The sequence below is a fragment of the Amphiprion ocellaris genome, chromosome 10 (assembly GCF_022539595.1).
Source record: "Amphiprion ocellaris isolate individual 3 ecotype Okinawa chromosome 10, ASM2253959v1, whole genome shotgun sequence".
Taxonomy (NCBI): Eukaryota; Metazoa; Chordata; class Actinopteri; family Pomacentridae; genus Amphiprion; species Amphiprion ocellaris.
In genome coordinates this window covers 27,681,538-27,692,207 of record NC_072775.1, presented here as the reverse complement: position 1 = coordinate 27,692,207, position 10,670 = coordinate 27,681,538, and positions in this window count along the sequence as shown.

Sequence of the window (10,670 nt, the reverse complement as noted above, 5' to 3'; positions counted from 1 at the left end):
GCTGCTCGTCGTTCTGTTCAGAGCTGGTTTTACTCAAGTTTCTGAGAAAACAGAAGTTTAAGTGTATTTTTTGTCTCTGTTTGTGGGTTCCCTTTTTTTTTATTCCAGCCTCTTAACATAAGGCAAGGCACGTTAAGCACAATTCATGCATGAGGCAATTCCAAGTGCTTTACAATGGCAAAGAAATTAAGTACAAAGACATAATTTAAGCAATAGAATCAACATGAAATTTTATGATTGTAAAAACAAGGAAATGAAAACTAAGAGTAACAGTGCAGTGTTGGTATTAAGACAGTCATTAATCAGAGGCAACAGTAAGCAAATGAGTCTTTAACCTAGATTTAAAGGAGCTGAGAGTTTCAGCAGACCTGCAGCTTTCTGGAAGTTTCTTCCAGATGTGCAGAGCACAAAAACTGAAAGCTGCTTCTCCATTTTTGGTTCTGACTCTGGGAACAGAGAGCAGGCCTATACCAGCAGATGGTTCATACGGTAAAAATAGGTCACTAATATAAACCATTTAGAAACTAACAAACATATTTTAAAGTCTTTCCTCCGAGAGGCTGGAAGCCAATATAAAGACCTCAAAACTGGAGTGATGTGATCGACTTTTCTAGTCTGGGTAAGGACTCTAGCAGCAGTGTACCTGTAAGAATACTGTTACACGAACGGATGGTAGTCTCACAAATACAGATGCAAATAATGATCATTTTCACTTGTTTTTATTAGCAGATCTGTGTTTTGGTATCAGAAAATGTTCCCTAAAGCTCCCAATAATGTGTTAAAGTTCCTTTTTCTAAATGTAACAGGTCAAAACCCAAAATAAAATTCAATTCATGATGACATAAAGTAGATTTCTCACAACTAAAAAGCTGCAACCACATAATTTTTTAATTTAAAATTGTTTAAATACTTGCCACTTAAGTTTTGGCTCATCAGCTAATAATAGTTGACTAATCATTTTATCTCTACTTGATTTATTTTTCTATGTCTGGCAGCGGTTTTGGGATTTCGAGCATGTCCCTGAATACAATGAACTAAATACAGACTCAATTTTCAAAGAATTTAACACTTTTCCAGAACTTTAAGCAGCTTCTTGGCATTTTTATTTTTCTCCTATCATCTTTAATCTCTGTGCTGTCAAGATATTTTAGCAAAGCTCTATAAAAGTGGGATGCATATTTTTACAGCTGTTTTTTATATTTGCAAGAAAAAGCCTCATGTATAGCTAAATAATCAATCTGCTCATTGCTAAAAGTTAAATATAATAAAATGTTCTTGTTAAATTGCTTGTAACACATTGTTTTTACTACACTTAATTCTCTCCTTGATTCATATTTTATCCTCTGTTTTATGTGTGAACATTTTGTTTAATTGTTTGGACACAATTTTGGCAGATTTTAATCCTGTTTAGTTGCAAAATAAAAATTCCAGCGTGACCTATTCTTCCGTATCACCTGAACGCAGTATCACACGTGGGCGGGGCCTGCTGGTGAAGCGGGCGGAGCCTGTGCAGACAGGTGTAGCGACTCAGACCTGCGGTTTTACTGCTGTGCGTGACAAACGAGCAGATTTCTGTTGTACAACACAAACTTTATTTTTGTTCGATCAGCTTGAATATCAGTGACACTGTTTCTGTTTGAGATGAAGTTTGCAGCTTTTGCACAAAAATATTCTGCTTTTATCAGCAGATAAAAGAGGCAGAAGAGATTTATTTTTGAAACTTTTTATATGAACCCGCTGCACCTGCTGCTGCTGCTAAGTTACTGATCTCAGTACAGATGTTGAGAAGGAAAATCCATTAACACAATATTTTTTTACAACAGCTTCAGACAAACGTAGATTTTTTATTTTTTTTGGACTAAACATGGAGTCAAGGAGGCAACAGGAGAAGATTCTGGCTCTGATTTTTCTAATTGGTGAGTTTTTTTGCTGCAGTATTTTACATGACAATTGCCAGTGTTTTATACAAGCACTTTGAAAATCCTGTTATTCTCCGTTTTCTGGGTTTCTTTCAACTGTGCTGATCCAGAAATGGAGACTTTTGGCTCATAAAACTGTAAAGTGGGAAAATACACGTGTTTGCTTCTTGTAGTTCAGAGATAGTGACTGCAATATTCCTAAATTGGATGTCGCAGTTACTAATAATAATCCAAATATTCAAATAAGCACATGAAGTGCAGCAAAAGTCCCCTTTCTTACCTTTTAAAGTAAACAATCATGTTTTATTCTACGCACTAGAGCATGCGCTGCAAGGCCAACATAGTAAAAAGACAATTGCACAGTGGGCTGAAGCACTAAAAGACATTATTCAGCAAACATGAGTCTATGCTCAGGGAAAAATTATCTTAAAGAGCACACTGCTGTGCAGCAAAATGCAGCTAGTGGAGAAAATTATTGGTCATGGAAGGTCTCCTTTCTAAGTCCAACAAAGGATTTGAATCTCTCAGCCAGGGAGGAACTGGACCTGTTGACAAGATTGCTGGGAGCTGAATCGTCAGAGCAGGCGAAGCGAATTTGTGCAGTGCATGCCCTCAATCCCGCAGCAGGTGTCAACATGGTTTGGCAACGTCTCGAAGAATGTTATGGAACACCTGAGGTCATCGAGGATGCACTGCTAAAAAAGACTGAACACTTTCCAAGGTTGACCACCAAAGACAATATCAAGCTGAGAGAGCTAAGTGATATTGTCCTGGAACTGGAGTGTGCTAAGCAGGATGGAGCTCTACCAGGGCTCGCATATCTGGATACACCACATGGAGTAAAACAAATAGTGGAAAAACTCCCCTTCAACCTCCAAGAAAAGTGGAAAGCCGTTGGAAGTAAGTACAAAGAGGATTACAGAGTAGCTTTTCCTCCTTTCTGTGTCTTCTCCAATTTCTTTCAACAGCAAGCAAAGATAAAAAATGACCCAAGCTTTATTATATCCACCCCTAGTGGTAATGTGTCTTCTAGAACAGAAAAGCTTGTAAAGTCCAAAGCCTCTGTGACCGTACACAGAATGGACATCCCTGCAGAGCAATCAAGCATCCAAACTAGTACTGTACTGAAGAATTTGGAGGAACCAGATTGTCAGTGTCCAATACATAAAAAGCCACACCCATTGAAAAAAATGTAAGCTCTTTAGAGGAAAAACCCTGGAAGAGCGCAAAGCCTATCTAAAGGAGAATTGTATCTGCTATAGATGTTGTGGGTCTGTTCAACACATGGCAAAGACTGTAAGGTGACTGTGAAGTGTTTAGAGTGCAACAGTGAGAAGCACATCGCAGCACTGCATCCAGATCCTCCTCCTACACCTACACAGAGTGCTGTAGCTGAAAGAAATGACAGCGGGGAGCAAAGTGAATGCTCATCTTCAGTCACCTCTAAGTGTACAGAGATTTGTGGCCAGACTAACAATCCATGCTCATGTTCCAAAATATGTTTGTTAAAAGCATATCCAGCAGGAAAGAAAGACAAGGCAGTTAAAATGTATGCTGTGCTTGATGAACAAAGTAACAAGTCCCTTGCTAAGTCAGAGTTCTTCGACCTCTTCAAAGTAAAAGCCAGTCCTACCCCATACACTCTAAAAACATGTTCAGGGAAAATGGAGACTTCAGGAAGGAGAGCTGTTAATTTCTTCATCGAGTCCACGAATGGGAAACTCCAGCTTCCCTTGCCCCACTTGATAGAGTGTGGCATGGTGCCAGATGACAGGACGGAGATTCCCTCCCCAGAGGTTGCACACTATCACCCCCACCTGCACCCAGTCGCTGACAGGATTCAACCCATAGACCGAGATGCTCCGATCCTTCTGCTCTTAGGGAGAGACATCCTCAGGGTGCACAAAGTGTGTGAGCAGATCAGCGGGCCCCATGATGCACCATACACACAACGGCTGGACCTCGGCTGGGTCGTCATTGGAGAAGTGTGTTTGGGAACAGTTCACAAACCATCAGAGGTCAGTGTCTACAAAACCAACATGCTGAACAACGGTCGTACATCCTTTCTAAAACCATGTCCAAACAGTATCCATGTGAAGCATGACTATGGGGGCATGACACAACATCATGGTTCAACCTTGTTGAATATAATGCAAGGCCTATCCTCAGTTCAGACAATCTGGGGAGCTCAGTGTTTGACAGGTCTAAGGATGACAACAAACCAGTGCTATCTATAGATGACAAAACTTTCCTGGCCATCATGGATGCAAAAGTGCACCAAAATAAAGGGAACAGCTGGGTGGCTCCCTTACCCTTTTGTTGTCCAAGGAGACAGCTTCCGAGCAACAGGGAGCAAGCTTTAAAACGTCTCCAGTCACTACAAAAGACTCTGGAGAAAAAGCCAGAGATGAAAGAACAATACATCAAGTTCATGCAGAAGATGTTGGACAGTGATCAAGCCGAACTTGCTCCACCTTTAGACAAAGACGAAGAACACTGGTACTTGCCTACATTTGGTGTGTACCACCCGCAAAAGCCAAACCAGATACGAGTTGTATTCGACTCAAGTGCTGAAGGTGATGGGACGTCTCTTAATGATGTACTCCTCAGTGGACCAGACTTGAACAACACTCTATTGGGCGTTCTTTTGCGGTTCAGAAAAGAACCTGTGGGTTTTACAGTAGATGTGGAGCAAATGTTTTATTGCTTTATTGTCCAAGAAGACCACAGAGATTTCCTGCGATACCTCTGGTATGAAGACAACGACATCAGCAAAGCAGCCAACTGGTTCTCAGGCCCTGTATTCTGACAAAGCAGCAGAGACACCTGAAGCAAGTCTCTTTACTCTCACTGAGCCTGAAGCTGATGACGAGATTCGTCCTGAGGTTATTACTATGGCAACCAAGGCATCCGAGCCCCTGTTGGGCTCACAATACCTCGAGTGGTGCTCAAGTTGGAGCACACTCTGTCCTACCTTAGCCAGACTCATTCATGTTGTGGCATCCTTCAAAAGAAAAACAGATGATGGAGAAAGGAAAGGATGGAAATGTTTCAAAGAAATACCAAGCACAAGTGAACTTTCATAAGCAAAAGTTTTAATCATTCTTTCGGTCCACTACACAGCCTTTAAGGAGGAATTAAAATGTCTAGAAGAAGGCAAACAGACTTTCATGAAACAAAACACACTTAAAAAATTCAATCCAGCTGTGGATAAAGATGGCTTGTTCCGTGTTGGAGGTTGCCTCTCCTCTGCTGACCTGTCACAGGAAGAAAAGCATCCACTGATTATTCCGCACGACAATCATATTGCTACATTACTTGTGAGACATTTCCATGAACAAGTGGCTCACCAAGGGCGACACAAGGCACAAGGAGCTTTCAGAAGGGCTGGATACTGGATAATTGGATGTAAACGCTTGGTATCTTCTGTTATCAACAAGTGTCTTACCTGCTGCAAACTACGAGGTAGGTTGGAGGACCACAAAATGGCAGCTCTGCCCACAGACAGACTTACTTCTGAACCACCATTCACCTCTTTTGGCCTTGATGTCTTCGGGCCATGGACCATCATGACACGTCACACAAGTGGAGGAAGTGCGGAGAGCAAATGCTGGGCTGTGCGCTTTACGTGCATATCGACAGCAGTGCACATCGAACTGATTGAAGCCATGTCAACTGACAGCTTTATCAATGCTCTAAGGAAGTTTTTCTCAATTCGGGGTCCAGCAAAACTTCTGCGTTCAGACAGAGGGACTAACTTTGTGGGGGCTTGCAAAGACTTGGGTATCAACACAGATGGCACAGTAATTAGCAAGTACCTCCACGCTTCCCACATGGGTGGCTCCTGGGAGCAGCTTATTGGGGTTGCAAGGCGCATTCTGGACGCAATGCTGCTTCAGACAGGACCAACACGACTAACACATGAGGTCCTGAGCACTTTCATGACGGAGGTGAAAGCGATCATGAACGCAAGACCCCTTGTGCCTATATCCACCGACCCAGATAGTCCTGCAATACTCACCCTAGCAATGCTTCTTACTCAGAAGATCAGTGCTGTTACAGTCCCGTCTGGAAACTTTGGCTTGGGGCAGTTGTATGGAAAGCAGTGGAAGCAAGTGCAGTGTCTTGCGGACACATTCTGGAAGAGATGAAAAGGAGAGTGTCTGTCTACAGAGCCGCAGGAAGTGGACAAAAGATAAGCCAAATATAAAAGAAGGAGACGTCTTATTGAAAGACAGCCAGGCCCACAGGAATGAATGGCAAATGGGACTGGTTGTTAAAGCCTTGCCAAGCAGTGACAAGAGGGTCCGCAAGGTGGAGGTGCGGACTGTGAAGGATGGGATAGCCAAGGTGTTTCTAAGGTCGGTGTCAGAGATTGTAGTTCTTCTTTCAGAGAATCAATGAAAAGACTCATGTTGATACTATTGGAAGAGAACATTCCCTTTTAAATTTTTTTGTATCTGTATTGACATTTAATTGTAGTGATATAATATTATCATTATATCAAGCGGGGAGTGTGCTGTCTTTAAAGTTAAGTAGGTAAGTTAAAAGTTGATTTTCAGTTGGGTTTTAAAAATAACATCAGAGTGAGTGCTCTTCGTTCTAGTTCAGTGTCAGAAATGGCGAAAGTGTGAGCACTCTCACCGCTCACGTTCTGATCTATCTTTGAAGGTGCTTCTTCTCTCTTGCTAGTTACGTCTTGTGAAGTACAGACAGCGCAACAGACAGAGCTAATTCGTGGTTTTGCTAATGTTTTACTACGCTTCTGCCTTGGAAATTATTTGTGAGTAAAACGTGTACATAAGCACAAATAGGAATGTCATGATAGAAGTTTCTGTTGTTATAATTTGTTATGTAGTTAAACTATGTCATACAGTGCAGAGTTATATGTCGGTGAACACTTGCAGTCGGTTTCAGTACATGTGTAATACGTACTGTGTTCATGAATATATCAGTGCTTGTATACTGATTTATTTTCTTTTCTCTGTTGTTGTTGTCTGTTGTCTGTTTCAGTTTTACAATGTTGGCCCAAGTCAAACTCAAGTAAACCACAGAAAAAGCAAGCCCTGTGTGATTATTTGAAGACTTGGAATGTTAGCTAGCTGTCTAGCTACGCACTAGAGCACGTGCTGCAAGGGCAGCATAATCTCATTGTTAATTTTTCACTGCAATATGAAGTCCTGCACCTTTATGGAAACAGCTCAGCTATGAGCAGTTACAACACTCCAATTCATAAAAAAGAAATTAATTAATAGTTGGAATAGTTAAATGTCTTTCTGGAGTCAACATGTGTAACTTTCACAACCAATACTGGAAAAACATAACTCTGTATACTTTATACATAATTATAGTAGTTAAATATAATTTAACTTCTTGCATTTTAATTTAATTTAATTTCCATACTTTCCTCTGGTTTACTCTGTAAAAACACTGCCTGCAATTCAGTTGAAACCTCTCAATTTTTGTCAAATTTGAGTCATTCATGGTTTCATTTGGGTCAAGGAATGTCGAATTTTCGCTTTTTCACAGAATCTAGTTTAAGTGAACAATTAAATTTTCATGCTTTTTAAATAAGACATTTAGAATAATGAGATTTTGACGAAATATCAACATTTTAAGTTTCGATTTGCTTAATTTTCCTGATGGCACCATAGTTCACACTTGCCTTCTTTTCCTGTTCTGATAAATGGTTTATTTATGGTAATTTTCAAAATACAAAAACATGACTCTTTAACCTGATAGGAGGTTTTGAGGTTCAAAAGGCTGATCTAGTTTCAGTTTTAATTTGAAATACTACAATTTTTAAAAAAATATTACTTTATTGGGGCGCCCGTATAGCTCAACGCGTTGAGCGGGCGACCCATGTACAGGGGCTGGTCCCCGATGCAGCTGGCCCGGGTTCGATTCCCGCTCGTGGCCCTTTGCTGCATGTTCCTTTCTTTTAATTTGCTTTTATTCCAATTTTATTGTTAGATTTTAACTGGAAAGCCTTTGGTCACCTTTGAGTGTTGTAAAGTGCCCTATAAATAAATCTAGATTGATTGATTGAATGAGATTAACTCAGTTAATCAAGACTGAGAATTGCATTAAAATAATCAAAACTGGAATGTTTAATTTATTAAGGTTTAGAATAGAATTAATTATTCTATTAAGACTTTTGGAATTTGTTAAAGAAAAATATGTTTAAATTTTTATTTTTTTTAAGTATTGGACATGCCTCATTTTTAGACAAAATTCTAGTTGTGAATTTTCCTAAATGTCCTGAAATAATAAGTAGACAAAAGCGGTATGTGTCATATATCAGACTAGTTTAATTCAACCATTCACCCATTTGTAGTTGATTTCTGGACTTGATCATTTGTCAAATCTCAAAACCATTCAACAGCTATTTCTGACAACATTTTTGTTTCTGTTATAGCACAAAATATGCACAACTGCAACAGAAAAATCATCCTACTTCCTCTAGTCCGGGGGTGTAAAACTCATTTTAGTTCAGGGGCCACATTTAGCCCACTTTGATGTCAGGTGACCAGTAAAATCACAGCATAATAATCTATAAATAACAACAAATTGTTCCTTTGTTTTAGTGCAAAAAAGTACATTCTGAAAATGTTCACATTTAAAAAATTATGACAAAAAATGGACAAGTGACAAAAATTTGACAAAAAGTGACAAAAGCAAAACACAAAATGACAAAAATGAGACTTAAAAACACAAGTGAGACAAAAACACAAAATGACAAAAAAAGAGACAAACGACAAAAGTCAGACAAAAAAGACAAAAAACAACTAAAACAAGATAAAATATTACAAAAATAAGACACAAAATGACAAAAAACGAGAAACAAAACGACAAAAACATGAGACAAACAACAAAAGTCAGACAAAAAAAGACAAAAAACAACAAAAACAAGACAAAATATTACTAAAAAGAGACACAAAATGACAAAAGAACAATGAGCAATGTAGTATTTTACTTCATGATCAAAACAACTTTTCATGATCAGAAAATTATTTTAAATTCATACCTTTGCAAATTTACAATTTGCAATTAATGTCTTCTCTGTAATTTTTACACTTAAGAAAGTCGTCAGTGTTTGACACCCCTCCTCTAAACAAACATTAGTATAGTGAGCAGAGATAAGCGAGAGTTCAGTCTGAGCATGCAGACAGTGAATGCAACACCTCACAGAGAGACTGTAACAGCTAGCAGAAGGAGCAGCAGAGGGCAACAACACACCGTCACTCTGAGAGTCCAGCCTGAATCATAACTGGAACTGTATTCAAAACAGCCTCAATGTCTCTGCAGCTCTGACTGTTGTCCCTCAGGCTCTTCACCAGGAACTCACTCACACTCTAACGTTAACTCACAAATGTTGCATCATACCTGCTTTATCTTGTGAAACAAAAGCAGCTGTTAAACATAGCTCATCCTCACAGGTTTTTATGCACTTTTACACTTTGTTAGAAATGACTTTACCCCTAAAGCAAGGCAAGACATGTTTTTTATGTTTGATACCTCTCTAGTTTTAACAACAAATAATCTACATCCTCAAAAGTACATTTTTAATTCAACAGGGTGGTGATTAAAAGCAATGTTGGTATAGTTCAGATTGAATGGGTGAGGATGCAGGTGCAAACAGGGAAGAAAAGGCCTCCTTAAATTCATCTGTCACCATCTCATCCAGCAGCTATAAATCCAGATAAATGGAGCCGCCTGGTTTCTTTCTGGGCTTCTAGCTGCAGGCCAGCGGCAGCTAAAGTCAACAGATAAGCGGCTGAAACAACAGCAGCCTGGACTCTCTGGAAAACACTTAGGTTATTTTGGATAAACGGAATAAGTTTGCGCTTCCATTGAAATCGTGCTGTGTTCAGGTCCTCCTAGGAAATTCAAGTTTTTATGTTGGAGAACGTGGAAATGAAATGAAATTCTGGGGAAAATGAATGTTGTTGGGATTCTGTATTTAGTTTGTTGAATGTTTATCACCACAAACCTGCTTTAAAGCTAGAAATAACCATTATTGGTAGGGATTAATACACACAATGCCTGTCTAATACTGTTATATCACCCCACAACAGTGTCGAAACAATGAAATCAGGTTTTTTCCTTTTTACAGAACTACTTCTCCACTGAAATTCACACAACTTATAAAACTTAGTGTCACATTTCATATTTTATATCACTTACAGCTGCAACATTTCTAGAGTGTTTAAGGGAGATCATCTTGTATTTATAATGCTTTTAGCATGAGTTAAAAGAACTTTAAAATCTGCGTAACTCAGTCTGAAAGCAAAATGTGAAATAAATTCTCAAAATAAATTCCTAAATGAAAATAAAAAACAATCTTTCAGTACTCATACAATGGTGGAAAAATCAACATTTGAAGTTGAGAGTAAGTTTTAAAATGCTCTTTTGGCTTTTAACTGTTGCAAATCTGTTTTCTGCATTGTGCTGCCAAATAATCTTCACTTTTATTTCAGTTTATTTAATTCTAAGTTGCATTTTTCTCTCCTATTCTTTATGTTATGTTTGTCGTTTGCATATTGAAAAATTGTGTTGCTTTTAAGTACACATATCACAATTTTGTAAGACTGTAAAAGTGTATAAAGTTGAGTTGTGTTAACTAATTAATTACATTTGTTAATATATATGTGCTTAGAATGAAGCTGCAACGATTAAATCATCAACAAAAACATTAATTGGTGACTACTGATTATCATTTCAAGCAGAAAGTAACACATATTTTCCAAT